General features: G+C 42.4%; 1 long non-coding RNA gene across 2 annotated transcripts in view; it reads right to left on the bottom strand.

Moving 5' to 3' along the window:
• Nucleotides 1-15879, bottom strand: part of LOC146808599 (uncharacterized) — a 110140-nt gene extending 94261 nt beyond the window's left edge. Inside the window, exons 1-2 of one of the 2 annotated variants that reach the window (XR_014967579.1) lie at nt 15823-15879; nt 14698-14761 (exon numbers count right to left, since the gene is read on the bottom strand). This is a non-coding gene — a long non-coding RNA (uncharacterized LOC146808599). Of the gene's footprint in view, nt 1-14697; nt 14762-15247; nt 15799-15822 lie in introns of those variants that run through there. The other variant, XR_014967578.1, reaches the window with a different exon arrangement.
• Nucleotides 15880-16935: the final 1056 nt, after the last annotated feature.

Raw genomic sequence — 16935 nt, forward strand, 5'->3', positions numbered from 1 at the left:
TTGTGTATAACAATGACTGTATTTCACTGGAAGTTCTTGCCTCCTACAATTCGAAGGTTTTGCGAGCTGAAGTGAAAGCCACTTCTTGTTGACACAATAAAGCTTTGAGTAGTCTTAGCTTATTGACATCTGTTTTCAAAGTTGGATTGGAAGGCCATAAAGAACAATCGACACTCCTTTGCGGAGGGGGAAACAGGACGTTGTTGCAGCAAGTAACTTGCTGGGAAAAAGATACCACATACGAGATTCCCACCGGCAGACCGCAACAGTCCTGATTATTAAGCAATATGATTGCGGGAACAGGAGTTCCTTTTAAATAACCAGCCAAATTAGGTGCAGACTCATTCACTCATTCAATAATTTTTATTCGGTTTAAAAAACAATAAAAGATACATATTGATAATAGATCAAACATTATGAGCAACCACAGTTACATTAATTGTCTTCCTACTCAGTCCTTAGGCAGTTATAAATATTAGATTTTCATTTATAATATAAAACCAGTGACTCAGTAAAAACTAGTAAAGTACAATAAAAAGAGTCATTAGTTTACTGATCTGTACATTTAAAACTTAGGGAAAAATAGATTCCAGGCAGGAAATAAAATAGTACAAGTGCTAGAATAATACATTTTAAAACTTGACTTTCTGCGTTGGTTTGAGGCAGAATTAAAGTGCAAATGCTATAAAGTGCAAGAATGCACATCATTTCTAGATCTTTCAACATATCATCTGTTCAAGACATAGATAACATGTAAACGATCATAAAATGCATATGGGTGCTGAGAGAACCTTGTAGAAAAAATGATATGTTAAAATGTCATGCCTTTTTCTATTCATACAAGGTTGACAGCAAATAGGAATCTGCTGATGCTAAAGACAATTTTCTGGGAAGTGTCGGATTTTAAAACTCTTATCACATCAGAGCAGGATCGAATTCCCAAGTTTGGACATATAGGCTTGATCCATTTTCGCCTTGGAATAGCATATGCTGGGTAAAAAAACAATACGCGGGAGTCATTTTCTGATGTATTAAATTGACATAGGTGGCAAACGACATCATTAGACTCACCATTTTTACAACCCCATTTCCCTGTATTCCAAAGCACTTGCACAACACCATAGTGAAACTTCATGTATAAGGATTTTGCAAGTTGGGGTTGGACTTTGTCGAGATATGGCTCAAAGAGCATTAAAGGTTTTATTGAAAGCAACCAATGTGTCAATCTACCAATTGCAGAGCTGTGGGAGACACTATTTTGCATGTATGCCCAAAATGTAATCTTCAAGTTTTCTATTGAAGAGGGTGTCATTAGGGCAGGTGTTTCCCAAAAGTGGTTAAGCCCTAGTTTGCAGAACCATGTACGCACATGCTTGACTCAGCTAGAGCTGTTCTGGTGTTTTTTTAATATAGGTGCGGAATTGTTTATCAAAACGGTCCTGCTTTTTTGCAGATGCGGGTACCATGTCAATTTAGTGTCTAGCGTAATACCTAAATAGTTAAAATTCGGCACGTATTCCAGCCTCTGTTCTAAAATAGTGATATTCTTTTTGAATGATTTGTGCGGTTTAACTGCCATATATTTTGTCTTGTTAGAATTTATTTCTAGGCCCTTTGTAGCACAATAGTCGCTAAATGAATCCAAGAGATTTTGGAGGCCCTTCAGGGTTTGTGATAGTAAAATGGTATTGTCCACAAATAAAGCAAGTCAAATTAGGGGCAGAGCGTTACAGGTGCCATGAATCTTTCCATGTTAACAAACAAGGGAATGACCGGTAGCAAAGTCGCATTCCTCCCCTGTGATGAAAACTTCTCTCTCAGCCCATTGACAACGATTCGAAAATGCCAGAGACCACAACTCATGTATGTAGCTGCCCCCAAGAGGTTCATATCTAGCTACTGGGAAGTGTTTCATGCAGGCAGTGAACTGAAAAGTGTACATTGGCAACAAAATAACTCCACGTATTAACAGACTGCTCAAGGTGTTTCCGTAATAGTGAAGGGAAGTTGTTCAAGTTTCTCTATGTGTAACATGATGTAACTAACATCCTTTATAGCCATTGATCGCTGATTATTTGTTAAATTAAATGGTAGGAACAAAGTGGTAGATTTGAGGTAATGCCAAGGAACGTGCCCGCTCATAAGTGTTTGGAGTGTCCACCTAAATTGCAGAATTAATCTAAATTTGAGTTTGACCATGATGCAATGTAGACACATCACTTTGCACAATATCAATGACAGACAATACAATATTATCTAAACTATAAGTACTAGATGACAAAGTAGTAATACTTTTGTCTACTACAGCATGCCCTTTATTCAAATTATCTCGATCAATATGGCGTAAACGCACTGCAGCTTCCATTTGCGACAATGTCCAAATTTCATTATCAGCAACATAAACAAATTGTTTAGAACAGGATGATTTTGGACCCAAAAGGAAGTCGGACAGATTCATGACTTCGGATAGGAGAGAAAGATGTTGTTTTACTGCAGGCAATGTGGAATGTTCCAACTATTGTTGGCATAATTTACCCACAGAGTAAGTAGTAACAATGTGTGGATTGTGAATATCGGGGATCAGGTCTATTTGATTTAAACCCCGATGTGGTGTTTAAAAAAAGAGTATGACAAACATTAGTGTCTACCGGTCATATTAACCCCACACCTGGAGCCCTAGCTGAGCATTTACATGTACCATTTTGTATCATACTATTTAGTTGGTCTTCAGTATAATTGCATTATTCAATTCCTTAATTTTGGCCAATCCCAGACAAATTGTCTGAGACATACACAGAATAGAGATTCTGTACCTCAACCTTGCCAGGATTTAGTGCCCCAAACTGATTTCAAGTCAAGATTGTTTTACCAATAATCATAGCCTTTCAGGGCTAGCTCCACAGGAGGCTGTATATATTAACTTGGTTTGAGTACGCATATATTTCTTCGAGGTAGTTGGAACCAATTTAAAATAGTATGATATCAGGTCTGAAGTGTTATAACCAGTGAAGTATGTGTACTTCATCTTTTGTGTTTTTGAGCTACCCTGAGGTGGAGTTGGGGAATGCTCCCATTGAATATAACTATATTGGCGACTCTGTCCATGTGTTCTATGCAAAACGTGATGTCCTTAGTGTTGATAACAGAACAATTTTGCATACTTAGTGGAATTTAAATACGAATCCTCAGACTCAAAGACAGTGTAAAATTGCAGTTCAGGAAACATCGAACTCACAGTATCAATATCCGAATCATCCCTTTGCAACCCAGGTACTATTACATCACCCCTGGAAACTCAGAACACATATGGTATCTGCAGGATCTTTGTAGGACCGAACTCATTGAATGGTACTTTATCCCATACAATTCCATCAGTAACTGGCACCGCTGAAATGGTAACCAGGGTATCTATTCATTTTAGGCGAGGAAGAATTTGAGACCAAGACCCCATCGACCAGTTCTGCAGCTGAACATTCTGGGAGGTAATGGCCGATCAAAATGAAAAACACTGTCACAAATCCAATCCACATGAACAAAAATACCATGGAAAACACGATCCAGATACACAGCCAAGGTGGAAACTGATAAGTGTGTTTTAACCAGGAGATGAAAACAAAAATCCACACTGGTGGAGATTGCAAAAACAAAGACAACGAAGAGTTGCCTGAAGAAAAGTTAACTTGATTGATATAGTAAGCAGAAGGACTAAGCTGGAATAAAGGAGGCTGTTATTCTGCAGGTAGACTTGAGATTTTCATTGCAGAAGGGGCCTCGACTGGAGGATCAGAATAAACAATGTCCATCATGGAGTGTGAAGAAGGTGTAGCATGTACCAGGTCAACTGAAGACTCAATATCCCCCTCCAGCAGCTGGGGAGAATCAGCAAGAATAGTGCCCACTGGCTATAAAGTGACATTGTGTGTGGTAACACTTCTAGGCATACTATTTAGGCTCCTCCATATGGTGCAACTTGACATGTTCAATGGGAACGAAGCAGTTTTCTTTGTATCCGGGAAGTCGAGGCAAAATCAGTTTGGGTAACCTGAAAAGCAAGCACTGGAGCAGGAGCACGGTAAGAGGGACCAAATTCATTCTTGATCGCTGCTTTTTCATGAACTGGATCACCAACTTTAGGAAACCAGCCTGAAACAGGAATGAACCACCCCTTCTGATGGGAGAGTCGAATGCAAATGACTGTTAGACAGAGCATCACAACATTTTGTAGATCCTGTAAAACACCACAGTGGTTATCTACAGCAAAGGCTGCGGCTTCCGTCACAACGTCTAGACCATCAAGGTCTGGAACAAACATCTTGATGGCAAAAAGCATTTCATACGGAGTCTGCCCACTCAAAGATTTTTTAGGGAGGTTATTGAGCTCCCGTTGAACCCCATAAAGATGAGTTAACCAGCCACGTCCTGTATCTAATACCCTTGTTGTCAAAGACTGCTTTAAGTCACGGTTCAGCCGCTCCTCCACAGAATTGCCCTCAGGCCTATATGGAGATGAGAAATGCACCTGCACTCCCTTGGACGTCATTTAATCATGGTATGCCTTAGAGTTGAAAGCCGGACCGTGGTCTGATTGAAAAGTGCCACAGTCATAAGTCTTGATAAAGACCTGCAAGTCTTTAATGACAGTTCGAGTGTCAGCCGAGAGCTGCAGCCAGACCCAGTGGAACCTAGAGTAAGAATCTACTGCAACCAAAATATATTCAAATGCATTAGCTCAAATAAGGGGACTGCAATGATGTATTAGGTGGAAGGGACACAGTAGAACACCTAATTTGTTGACAAACGAACAAATTACATACCAGCGAGTCTGCTGGTACAAATCCTGCCGTTAATAATGTTGTAAGAGCGAAACAGTGGCAGCAACTCCTGCATATGTGATTTAATACCTTTGTGAGCGGCCACTAATAAAGAGTGCCTGCGGTTGAGGTAATAAAGAGTGCCTGCGGACGAGGTTGGGCCCAATGTATGTACAACATGTGTAAGTGGTAGGCGATCCTTAAGATTAACCACCTTAACCCAAAGCACTTTATGCTTTATCGTGCTACCTTTAGAATCCAGAAAGTAATTTTGTTTCCAAAAATGCAAATTATGATTAAAGGATTGTACACAATAGAAAGAATCACACACCACAAGGGTGTGAAGGTCTCAATTTGGCCAACTGTGCCATACAGTCACCAAAGGACAGAGTGTGAATCAAAGTGGAGTGGAAAACTCCATCGATAATAGTGCCTACAACAATAGTGCAAGCCACAGAATAAGACTGCTTAGAACCTATGGCCGGTTGTGTCGAACAGTCAATGTGAATGACAAATTTATACTGATAAAGAGGAAGAAGTGAAGAAGGCAGAGGAGGAACATGATCATTTTGAAAAAACTCTTGCATTTGCAAAGAAGGTTCCAAAACAAAGGTGACATCAACAGATGTCAAAGACGTAGCCCATTGAATCCAATGGGAGTGAAGGGATTTAGAATTAAGAACACTAGCCTTCGTGACCACATGTAAGGCAGGCACAGGTGAATCGACGAAGATGCGTTTACCTTGAGAGAAAGGCCATTCTTAAGGATGAAGCAAACACAAGGAGCGTTGAAGCTTTTCACACACTCACCACCATCAGGAATACAAATGCATCTGTAAATCCTTTAAGCTAGCCTGGCTGATTAGGGGTGTTACCCCGACACCGGTCCCAGGATGCTTGTTTCGGGTCAATGGAAGATCTAGCATGGCAGTTTGGGCTGGACTATTCGCATGAGGAACAGGGTCAATACTGATTCGCATATGGCTGGGTCTGAACTGGGGTGGTGAAGTGAGCTAAAGAATGATGATGGATTAAACTCAGATCTGTGACTGGGTGTTAGTGTCTGAAAACTTTCAGCGCTCCGGCCATCATCTCCTTGCGTTTGCTTTATTTTGTAGGGACTGCCATCTGCACCGCAGTCAAACATTTTTCAGTAGAAGAAAAACGCATTTCAACAGGAGCGTATGAATTCCATTTCTTAGTAATGGAGACTGTATCCCCCTTATTAAATGTTACATAAGTGAAACCAATTGCACCTGGCAAAATCTGCATGACCACATTTGTGGTATTAAGCCTCGTCTGTAAGAACTACATGCCTAATTTATGAAAAGTGTTCGATAGCTGCGTGAAAAGAATGATGCAACACTTTTCAGTGTGCCCTCTTTGCGACAGCATGGATGCGCTGTATTTACTGTATGGTGCTCCATGTCGCAAGGATTAATAGATACGTCAGTATTCCTGATGTATCTGTAAGCACAAAAGTGGTGCATTGCTGGGGTGTGTCTGAAAACAGACGCAACTCCAGCAGTGTGTCCTTTCATATAAGGCAAGCCAAATGATAAAGGCAGTCTGGGGGTGCAATGTGGGTATCCATGGACTCACCTGTTGCAAAGGTGTCAGTTGCTCTCACTTCCAGAAACTGGCGGAGTGTTTGGTGCAATACAGTGACTTCTGACGCACTGTCGAGGAGAGTCTTCCTCCAACTCCTGTCCAGGAGAAGGGTTCTCACCATCAAGGGCATATTTCACTGTTAAAGCAGCAACCTTCTTCTTTTGGAAGGGGGCTCTATATGGAGGTGGTTCCTCTTTCTTGACCGTCACATCAAAAGAGTGTTGCGTGTCCTGTTTCGTCTGCACGGACTCGCCTTGTCTACGATCTTGTTGCCCCCCTCTGTCGTATTGTTGATCAGACAATTCTTGAAAGAAATGAGGATCAGGAACCTGAAACTCTCTGGAGTCTTAATTTTAGTGTGACCACGCGAGAGATCACGCAAATCATAACGCTGTTCAGAAGCGTCCCATGGAGACCTAGGCTTCTGTTGTTATTGCATAGACTTATCCCATGACTTTTTGGAAAAGTCCCGAAGACCATCCTTTTCAGGAGGATGTTTGCCCAGCGTTTGCGCAGATGATCTGGTGCCCAAATTATTACGACCCAAAGAAGTATAAATCTCAGAAGTAATAACAGGCAGCTCATGCTCGCGGTCCATAGGGGCCACAGCGGAAAGTCACTGGCGTATAATTAAGGATACTGCTTCACCGTTAACATTGGAAAGAATCATTTTGGAGACTACAGGAAAATTACCTACTAACTTCATCTCTAACTTCAACTTCATCTCCAAATCTAGGGAAAGACCTGCCTAAGGGGAAAAACAACACCAAGCTGATCAATTTTTTGAGAAATCCAAAAGGAACATTTGTCACGGTTAAGTGGACGTTTGCCCATAACAAATTTTATAATAACACGGCTAAAAACAAGCCGCACACAATGTGGAGCCTGCAAAGGAGGCACAGCCCAAGGTGGAGCCGCCAAAAAGGCATGGTAACAAACTCAAGTAAGCGTCTATAAAGAAGGAGAACTTGAGCATACAACAAACATACCTCTGCCACAGTGGCATTGACATGTTCTGGGAATGGAGTAAAACCTGCCAACACAGGCACTGTGGCCCCGTCAATACTTAAGGGGCCCGTTCAAACAGTAGCAATAGGATTGGCAAGGGTGCCATTAAAGTAGATTTGGTGCTCCTAGGCCAAAAGAGGAAGCTCAATTACCGCATATGGTCAATAAGCCGCATGAACATTGGGTACAGTATAAGCATGAAAAGTATTATCATTCGCATCAGCAGTGGTGAAAGTAACCCAGGAGTAAAAAACCTCAAAGCCGTACGCAGGGTCTGCCTCGACCACAAAGACGACAGTAGATCCCGCATTGGGGACCCCATGCTGTAACAAATGTTGAGTAAGTGCTGTGCAGAAATGTGCCAGAAACGCAACGAGATTAGCCATAAGCAAAGAGCAAGAGATCCAAACGGTAGCACAAAAGTGGGTAAAAACCCTTTAAAATTCAAGCTTTAAAAACCTATAGAAATAGGAATCCCTACAAACTGAGAAGGTAAAGCCCCCAAACCCGGAATGTCTCAAGGAAACAGTGTGAGTGCAAGGGTATTGTGGACAGGCATAAGCACTACTCAGGGGTCCTGCAAAAAAGTACCAGACCAAACGTTGGTGACGCCATGTTGCAGGGATTCTGCAGTCACAGAACTATGCTTGGGATCATAGAACCATAGTAGGTAGGGGCAGAGTCACCCCACCACCTTGGGACCCACTAGTTAATTGTGCCTCACTTGCCTCACTTACTCTCTCACTCACTCACAGAGGAACAAGTGATGAGACACCCCAGAACACAACACTCCTGAACGTCTCTGGAATCACCATGACAGCACACACCCTTTCACTCTTACACTCACAATAAGATCTTACACAGACACGAGAAAAGTTTAAAATATTTATTTTAACTATTGTGCTCTAGTATGCAGTATACATGCAAAAAAAGGTAAGAAGATGCCCGACACAAATACGGTCCACATAGTGATCCATTGATCATAAAAGGAGCTGTCATGATATTAGACAAGGTACACTAACCCCCTCCCCTTCTACAGAAGCAAAGTGATTATATATCAGAAGATCTCAGAGTGTTTGCAGCGGACCTCGTAGGTTGTATGATGTAACCACTACCTGCTAAGCTATGCATGCCTGAAGCACGCATTCTAACCCACGAACATACCTAAACAACGCAGTTTCAAACAACGACTTACTTAACCATGCATTGCATTACCTTTCCATTGAAAATGATGGAACCATGACAATTCCAACTCCACATGCCTTAGTCATGAAATTACAAACAAGAGTAAATATTTAAAGACAAAATTATTTTAAAAACAATTGTTTGTAATTTCCATAAATCTGTTTTTAATTACAAACATGCAATAATTCTTAATTTCGACATGTATACTACATTAAAAATAATTTACAAAGATCTTATGAGGTACTAACAAGCTACTGACGTAAAGCCCTGAAAATGAAGTCCATCAACTATTTTGACATATTTGCGAAACTAGAATTGGAACTAAAATGGTGGACAATCGAACAGTAGCTCAATTGAAAACCCAATTTATAAAGCGTTAAAAACTGAATACACGTTCTCATATAATAAACCATATTTAAAAAATCTGTTTCCAAAACATATTTTCTTTTTAAAAAGAACAACTCTATAAAAACGTATAAAACAAACATTGGCATAGCCAACAGGTCTCGTTTTTGGTACATTATAAGTGTTTAGCCAGAGCTATTGGCTTTACCAATGTCTTAAAGCTATGTTGTAGAGCAGTGTGGCTGCTGTGCAGCATGTTGAAATGTTATGGGTAGATCATAATTTGCAGCATTACATCATATATCATTCTTTTGAAGAATTTACTGTTGAACCTATTGGGTTACCCATCTTTTAGCTGTCCCTTTTTCTGCACAAGTTAAATCTTGCCTCCTGGGCGCAAATATTTAAGGAACCATGCAAGCACAGGTCCTGGCCTATGTGGATGTTAACCAGTCTATAGGTATGGGTATTGTTGTGTGACATTAAAGTCCAATAAGCAACTGTATTTGTGCATTGCCGAAAGATACTGAAGGAGGACGATAGACTATACCAAATGGTCTTAGAAAAAAGGGGCAATTGCTGGACGTTAGAGGGGGCGGGTGCCCAAACAGCAAAAGGAGATTTTGCCAGTGCTCTAAAAGTCTTTTCCCCAAGCATATGAGTGTGTAAGTATGCCAAATTAAAACAATGAAGGGTGGTACTGACACCAGTGTTCCTGGATTCCCAGTCTTCCCTCATGAGTGCCCTAGTTTTACTTTTGCTTTGCAGACCTTGTAGTCAGTATTGTGTTTAAAAGGGAGAAAATAAAACAGCAAGTTCCGGAATACAAAGGGAACAATCGGGGCTGGATGAACCGTTCACACTTGACAAAGCAGCTTGACATCTCTTGTTCCAAAGGCTGAGGGCCAGGAAGGATACACGGGCCCAAATAAAAGCAGAGAAAATGCCCCCTTATTTCCACTGGTTGGTGTTTATGGTGAGGTAGGTCCCTCATGCCCATGTACCCGGTGCTGTTGCACCTGCTGCACTGACGACAGCTGCTTACCTGGCCGCTGGTGACTAAGCCGCCAAGTCTTTGATCAGATTAGCCAGCCACTAGAGGGGCATATTATCAAGCACGGCGTTAAAATTATCACCACTTTAGCGTCAGAAAACAGCCGCTAAAGCGGCGATAATGGGCTTGATAATATGCCGCAGAGAATTCCAATAGAAGCCCATATTCTGGTATCAACATGGGATTCTATTGGAATTAACAAGGGCATATTATCAAGCCCATTATCGCCACTATAACGGCAGTCTTCTGCCGCTAAACCGGCGATAATTTTAGCACCGTCCTTGATAATATGCCCCTGGGTGTGTAAAGAGTAGAGGTTTGTGACAGGTTTGTCAAGGACTGCGTCATAAATGTATTTTCTTAAGAAGTGTAGGGTGGCATGCCTTGGTTTGCGAGGAAATGGCTGATGTTGAGGGAAGGGTTTCAATGTTTATCATTTTTTCTAATAATGCGTCTCTGCTGATGTAAACATGTCCAATGCAGAAGTGGTCATTGTCGGACCATGATGTGCCTCGTAACAGAAAGAGAGACATGTCAATAGCAAATTAAACCACATTACTAATAAAACCTTGGTTTTGTTTGTTAACGTTTCATTGATTTCTCACATTAATACACTCCTGGAAGTGCTGAGTGTACCTTGTGCAGTTCACAGCCTATGAAACCTCAGGCCTCCACACTTGGCCACTCAAGGGTATGCGGCTGCTGGAATCTCTACTTGGGAGGGTGGTGGGACGGAAGCCCCTTTATTGAGCTTCTGCCGAACAGCGGATTTAGCGGAGTGCATCAGAGTCGAGGTCAACGCTGCATTTTATTACACATTTTTAGCTGAATCAAGCCCAATAAAAATATTTAATTGTAAGTTAAGGTTAAGATGGAGAAATACACAGAATGAGCTACGAGGAACGTTCCCTTTACCACGTGCACTTTGATAGGAGGGGCCCTGGGCAATAGCTCACCTTGGCTTTGCCCTTCAGTGTTGCTGCTCACACCTTTTATGGTGCTTCTTGATAATTAGTGAAGCCTTGTTCTAAGTAGGAAATCCGAACCTGGAAGAATGGTGGCTGGGAGGAGAAATTGGCATGATTCTACACATTCTGTGGGTCTGTGTGCCAAATTCATTTAGTTTCAGTTTGTAATATGTTGTAGAATCAACCTTGTGTCTTTTTTACATTTTGAAGTAATGCCGAACGTGTCTCTAGGGAATAAAAAATGTACTAGCATGTGCTCCAAGAAGTTTCAATTCTATTAAGGACGCAGAGGCGAGGATTATTGCTTCTCTTTCTTCACTGTTTAAAATCACAGCAGCCAATGAAAACGTTTCAACGTAACATAAAACTACACTTCCCATGATGCTCTTGCACCAATCACGTCCCATCAGACCCTCTAAGAGCCATTATCTCCATTCCATGAGCCTCTTTCTTTGCTCGAGTCTTTTGGTCCAAGTGTGAACATTGACTCGAAAACCAGTGTTATCCTCCAACGTGGAAGAACTTTAACCAAGAACTGGGACGTCGTCCAACCTCTTCAACCAAAAGAACGCTTATTCCTCTTTCTTTTCAGAACCTGGAATAAATGAAACAGAAAAACCCCATAATCTCTGTTGAACAGAATCAATATTGCATACGGGTGGGTACTTTATTACAGGAATTATTGAAAAATAACCGGGTGGGATAATCCTCTTCTCCGTGTCCTTAATAGAATTGAAAATTCTTGGTGCAAATGCTAGCAAATATTTTATTCTATTACAGGACCAGAGGCTTCGGATTATTGCTCGTTTAACCCTTATCAAATACCACAGTAGTTATATCACCCGCCGGTTTATAATAAAATTGTTTAAACGTAGACTCTGATGACCAATCAGCAGAGCTCATAATGTCTTGAATAGTTGAACCCAACAGAAAGGTTTTGGATGCCATACCACCGCGTACAGAATGTGCCCCAAATAACTGGGTATCAATACCAGCTTCTTTCATGACTGACTTTAACCATCTGGCTATTGCAGCCACTGAAACTGGCTTGAACGTTTTTTGCAAAGCAATTAATAATTGCGTCAAACCTTCTGGTCGAAAGGACCATGTGCATTCTTCATAGGTTTTAGGTATTGTACCATACACAATTTAGCATTACTGGGAAAAGCATTATATTCTATACTACGCGACAATGTTTTGTCCTGCCAGTAATATTAAATGAAACACCTTCTGAAGTGAATACTCTACCTGTAAGGTCCAGAGCCTTCGCATCGGAAGAATGTCTACCGGCAGATAAACACAAAACATAGCTAGTTTAGCTGATAATTGTTTCCAGGATAGCAAAGCATTAGTCGTCCATTTATCAAAAAGGGATATGACCAAGGATACATCCCACAAACATGAATATTTCCGTTTAGGAGGTTTAGCCACTCTGGTTCGTTTAAGTAACGTGCACACCACTTTCTGTCCACCTGACTATGCCCTGCAGAGATTGCTGATCTGAAATTATTTACTGACCGGTATGCCAAACCTTTTGAAGTTTTCTCTGACAGGAAGTATACAACATGTGAAAATTCTGCCCCCAAGGGATCCACGTGCCATTCCAGGCACCAACGTACCCAGCACTTCCAAGGTGATGAATATTTCTTCATTGTGGAAGGGGCCCAGGCTTGCTTGATGAACTCGGAAGCTTTGTCCGAAAAGCCTGGCATTTCCCACTGTTGCCGGAAACCCTCCATGCCAACAGGGACAACTGCTACGATGTTACCATCGGATGCAGTTCCCCGTGAGGGCCCTGGAGCATCGTCTGCGACACAAAGGGAGCATCCTGGGGAAGTCACAACTCATCTCCATTAATATCGGGAACCAGGGCTGCGACTTCCACAGGAGGGGTCACCATAATCACTTCCGCCTGTTGTCGAGTTATCTAGGTCGTTACTCTGGGAATGAGAATGAATGGAGGAAAAGCATAATTCAGGCCCATCGCCCAATTCTGGGAAAATGCGTCTGTTGCTTTTGCTAGCGGGTCCGGCCTCCAGCTGAAGAATGTCTGGAATTGCCGGTTCAGCCTGGATGCAAAAAGGTCTATTCTGCACGGCCCCACACTGCCTGTAACCATTGGAAGAGTCAAGGATGGAGTTGCCAATCACTGTAATCCTTTAGGTACCTGGAATTCCAGTCTGCGACTGTATTTGACTGTCCCGGAATGTATTCCGCTATCACCGTTATCTGGTGACTGAGGCAATAGTGCCAGAAATCCTACGCTATCTTCAATAGCAGAGACGACCTCACACCTCCAACTTGTTGATATACCTCACTGCTGATATATTGTCCATTCTGAGTAGGATGCAACAAGAGACTTGTTTGGGGGAGAGTGTCTGAATCGCAAAAGACCCTGCCAACAACTCCAGACAGTTGATGTGGAGAGATAGTTCCTGAAGTGACCATCTTCCTCCTGTGGAGCTATATCCGCAGCCTGCTCCCCAGCCCTAACGGTTGGTGTCTGACTCTATAATGATTTCTGGTTGGGAGCCTAAGATAGCTCTGCCGTTCCACGCTTCTACGTGGCCCAACCACCATTGCATTTCTTCCCTTACTTCCTGTGTCATAGGTACTAGATCCGTATAAGACAGACCCTTTGGAAGGTGTTGGAGTTTTAGTCTCTGAAGGGCCCGATAGTGCAGAGGGCCCGGGAAGATAGCTTGTATTGACGATGCCAGTAACCCTACTATTCTGGCAGTTGTCCTGAGGGATTGTTTTGCTAAGACTGATGTGAGCTCCTTTTTGAGATCCTGTAATTTCGACAGGGGAAAATTCAGCTGCGCTGACTGTGAGTCTATAAAACTATCAAAACTACCACCTGGAGGAAGGGTCTAAGGGAAACATTTTTAAAGACCTGCCCAAATTCTAATCCCCATAACACGACTATACACCCACAACAGAATAGGGGGTCTGATAGTAGACAGCACAAGGATAAAGAAAGGGAATAATAGTGTGTGAAATATCAAACCCATGCATTGTCAGAGCAGAGCAAGGAAAACCATCAAACCGACTCAACCAATGAGACCAATATTGAGAGCAAAGTCACCTCTCACGATCAGTTTATATCATATGGTCTCCACCTAGAACAGAGGTATGCCTCTTGATCATAGAGACTTCCTCGTTGGCTCAAGGCTCTATTGCTCCCTTGGGTTGATAAAGAAAAGTCCAGAAGGCACGTGACAGACTGTGACCACCAGACAAAGTGGAAGTGCATTGCAAAAAGAAAGATGTGAATTTTAAAAAGAGATTGTGTGAAGAGTACGATATAATTCAACTCACTACGCACATCTCAATTAAAAAGGTGTGTAACAAAAATACCAAGCAGTGCTAACTAGTCACTGTTGAGTGAGGGTCGACATGTTTCAGCCTTCACGGGATTATAGCCCACGGCTTTCTTCAGGACCTATATAAATTTATGCTACTGCATTCAATTGATGGATTTCAAATAGTGCATGTGAAAAAATGTGAAACTAAACATAGCAAGAGAAGTAGTAATGAATACAACCTCACGTTGTCCTAATCCTCTATATCACAGGGTGCTAGCATCACCTGAGGAGAAAGGACAGTTAACACACATAATAAACCAATTCAGAAAAAATGTGCCGTCTACAAACAAGCAAATCTATTAAATATGCCTGGTTACTTGCTGTGAAGGAATCTACGCAATGCTTACCCAGCGTGATCAGGGATTTCACCTCACCTACCCTGGAACCTGGCTCAGGTTAAGGAGGCCCGCTCTAAATCGTGGGTAAAAGGACAAAAAATGTTTTTGTTTATTTTCTGTTTTTTATTTTTTATTTAGAACAACAAAGAGCCAAAATCACTCCCAATTGCTCTTTCGCGTTTAATTAAACGCAAAAAACTCCTAGCGCTTTAGTAGTATACTCTACCCTTCAGTACAAACAACCCATCCCAGTAAATCAACTCTCAGAGGTGGTACCATCAAAACTACAAAAGTGCATAATTTTGGCCATTGTAAATATCCCTGACTAGTAAGAGAACGGATCTCTAACTTGTCATTGCCTGTATCTCTCAGTTTGTTAATACAGAAAAATGACTGCCAAACTGACCAATTGCACTTGTCAGGTGCCTCTATTCAAAACGAGTGAGGCTCGCTTCTGAGCACGCCTCAGCCAAATCTGCTAAAAACGAGTAAGGAAAAGAAAAAAGAGAAAGCAGAAAAAGCACCGAGGGTTTAGCGCTCGGTTAGCTGCACCTCTCACCTGTCCGTCGTTGCCCCTAGCTTTCCTAAGCAGGGTGGGAGGCAACGTGTAGGATCAGGGAGTGTGTTCAAATACAGTAAACTCACGGGACACGCCTCACGCTGCGTAACCGGAAACTACGGAGGGCGCCGTGTGCAGTTTAACAGAACTACAAAAAAGTAGCCTGCCTCATGGGAAATGTAGTCAGCAGCTGTCAGCGCGCATCAGGAATAACTAAGCGCAATGCCGGGGAACAGGCAATATACTTCTGGTACGGGGTCGCCGCTTCGTTGGCTCCTTTGAAACCTTTCCAAATATCAGTATTACTATATGTCTAATCCATTATCAGACAAACCCGAAAGTCCCATTTGAGTGCCATATATTGTTCGAGTGTCATATATTGTTCTGACCGGGCAGTGGCATTGTGACGTTGCAGAGGGAAGAAGGCTCCTATGTTTTAAGTGCTTTATGGGTAATGTAGTCAATAACGAGTCAGCACTAATGCGCGCATGCATGAAGCAACCGTCAGCAGCTCGTTCCCTCAGGCGCGAACACGAGGGGGAACAGCTGCTTCTAATTACACAATAAATCAATACCTTGACAAGTGATATAATGGTATGAATAAAGAACACTTATCTCCGCCGTGAGCAGCAAAGAAAGAGGCTCATGGGATGGAAATAATGGCTCTTATAGGGTCTGATGGGACGTGATTGGTGAAAGAGCATCATGGGAAGTGTAGTTTTATGTTATGTTGAAATGTTTTCATTGGCTGCTGTGATTTTAAACATTAAAGAAAGAGAAGCAATAATTATCTTTTCTGGTAACTTGCAGTTACCGTCACTTGCATACGTATGAGCACCTGTCAGCGTAACATCTCTACACAATCAAATACGTCACAGTAGGCAGCAAAAATCAGCTGAGTTCTAAGTACCACACTGGGTGCAGGCAGACTGAAATCTCTGCAGAATAGAATCCGTGGAATCGTGAAGCAATGAATGCTCCGAGGGTTCAGCACCTGCTGCATAGGTTGGTTGTACACTGCAGTTTACGGCTTGAAATCAAAGTCCACAGGCTAGGGTTATGTTATACTGAACCTGTTTCATACAGAGCCGCTCTGTGTCATGCTGGGCAGGCAGCACTGTGGCATTTAGTGCACCACGGTGTGATAACACAATGCAGTGCTGTGTTGTTTAGGGAAACACCGTCATTCCAGTCCAAACCATATGCTTGGAAGTGCCGTGTTACACTTACAGGCATAATATCAGATTACTGTTAGTGCTTCCGAGCTCTAAGCCGCAGCGTGTTCATACTTTTTATGGTCACGTGAGCCTTGTCTGTGAAGACAAAGAAGCCTTGGGAGGTGAGCCAATCCCGCCCCACAGAACCCCGAGGGAGCAGCTTTAAGAAAGTGCTGCTGTGTTTATAGGATAGGGCAGGTCAGAGGATGTGGTGCAACGGCCAGACCTGCAGACTTTGCCACTTGGCCACCAGGTTCAAGTATTGGCGTCGGCTCCACATCCTGTGATTCTGGGCAAATTACTTAATCATTTATGAGTTCTTGCGTCACTTTTGCACCGCCGGTGTGTCACATTTTGTGACGCACCAGCGGCGTAAAAATTGGACCTTGTTGCACCATATTTACAAAGTGACGCATCTAGGTAGATGCGTCACTTTGTAAACCCCTGCGCTACATTATACCTGCGTCAGGT

Source organism: Triturus cristatus, chromosome 8 (genome assembly GCF_964204655.1).
Source record: "Triturus cristatus chromosome 8, aTriCri1.1, whole genome shotgun sequence".
Lineage (NCBI taxonomy): Eukaryota > Metazoa > Chordata > Amphibia > Caudata > Salamandridae > Triturus > Triturus cristatus.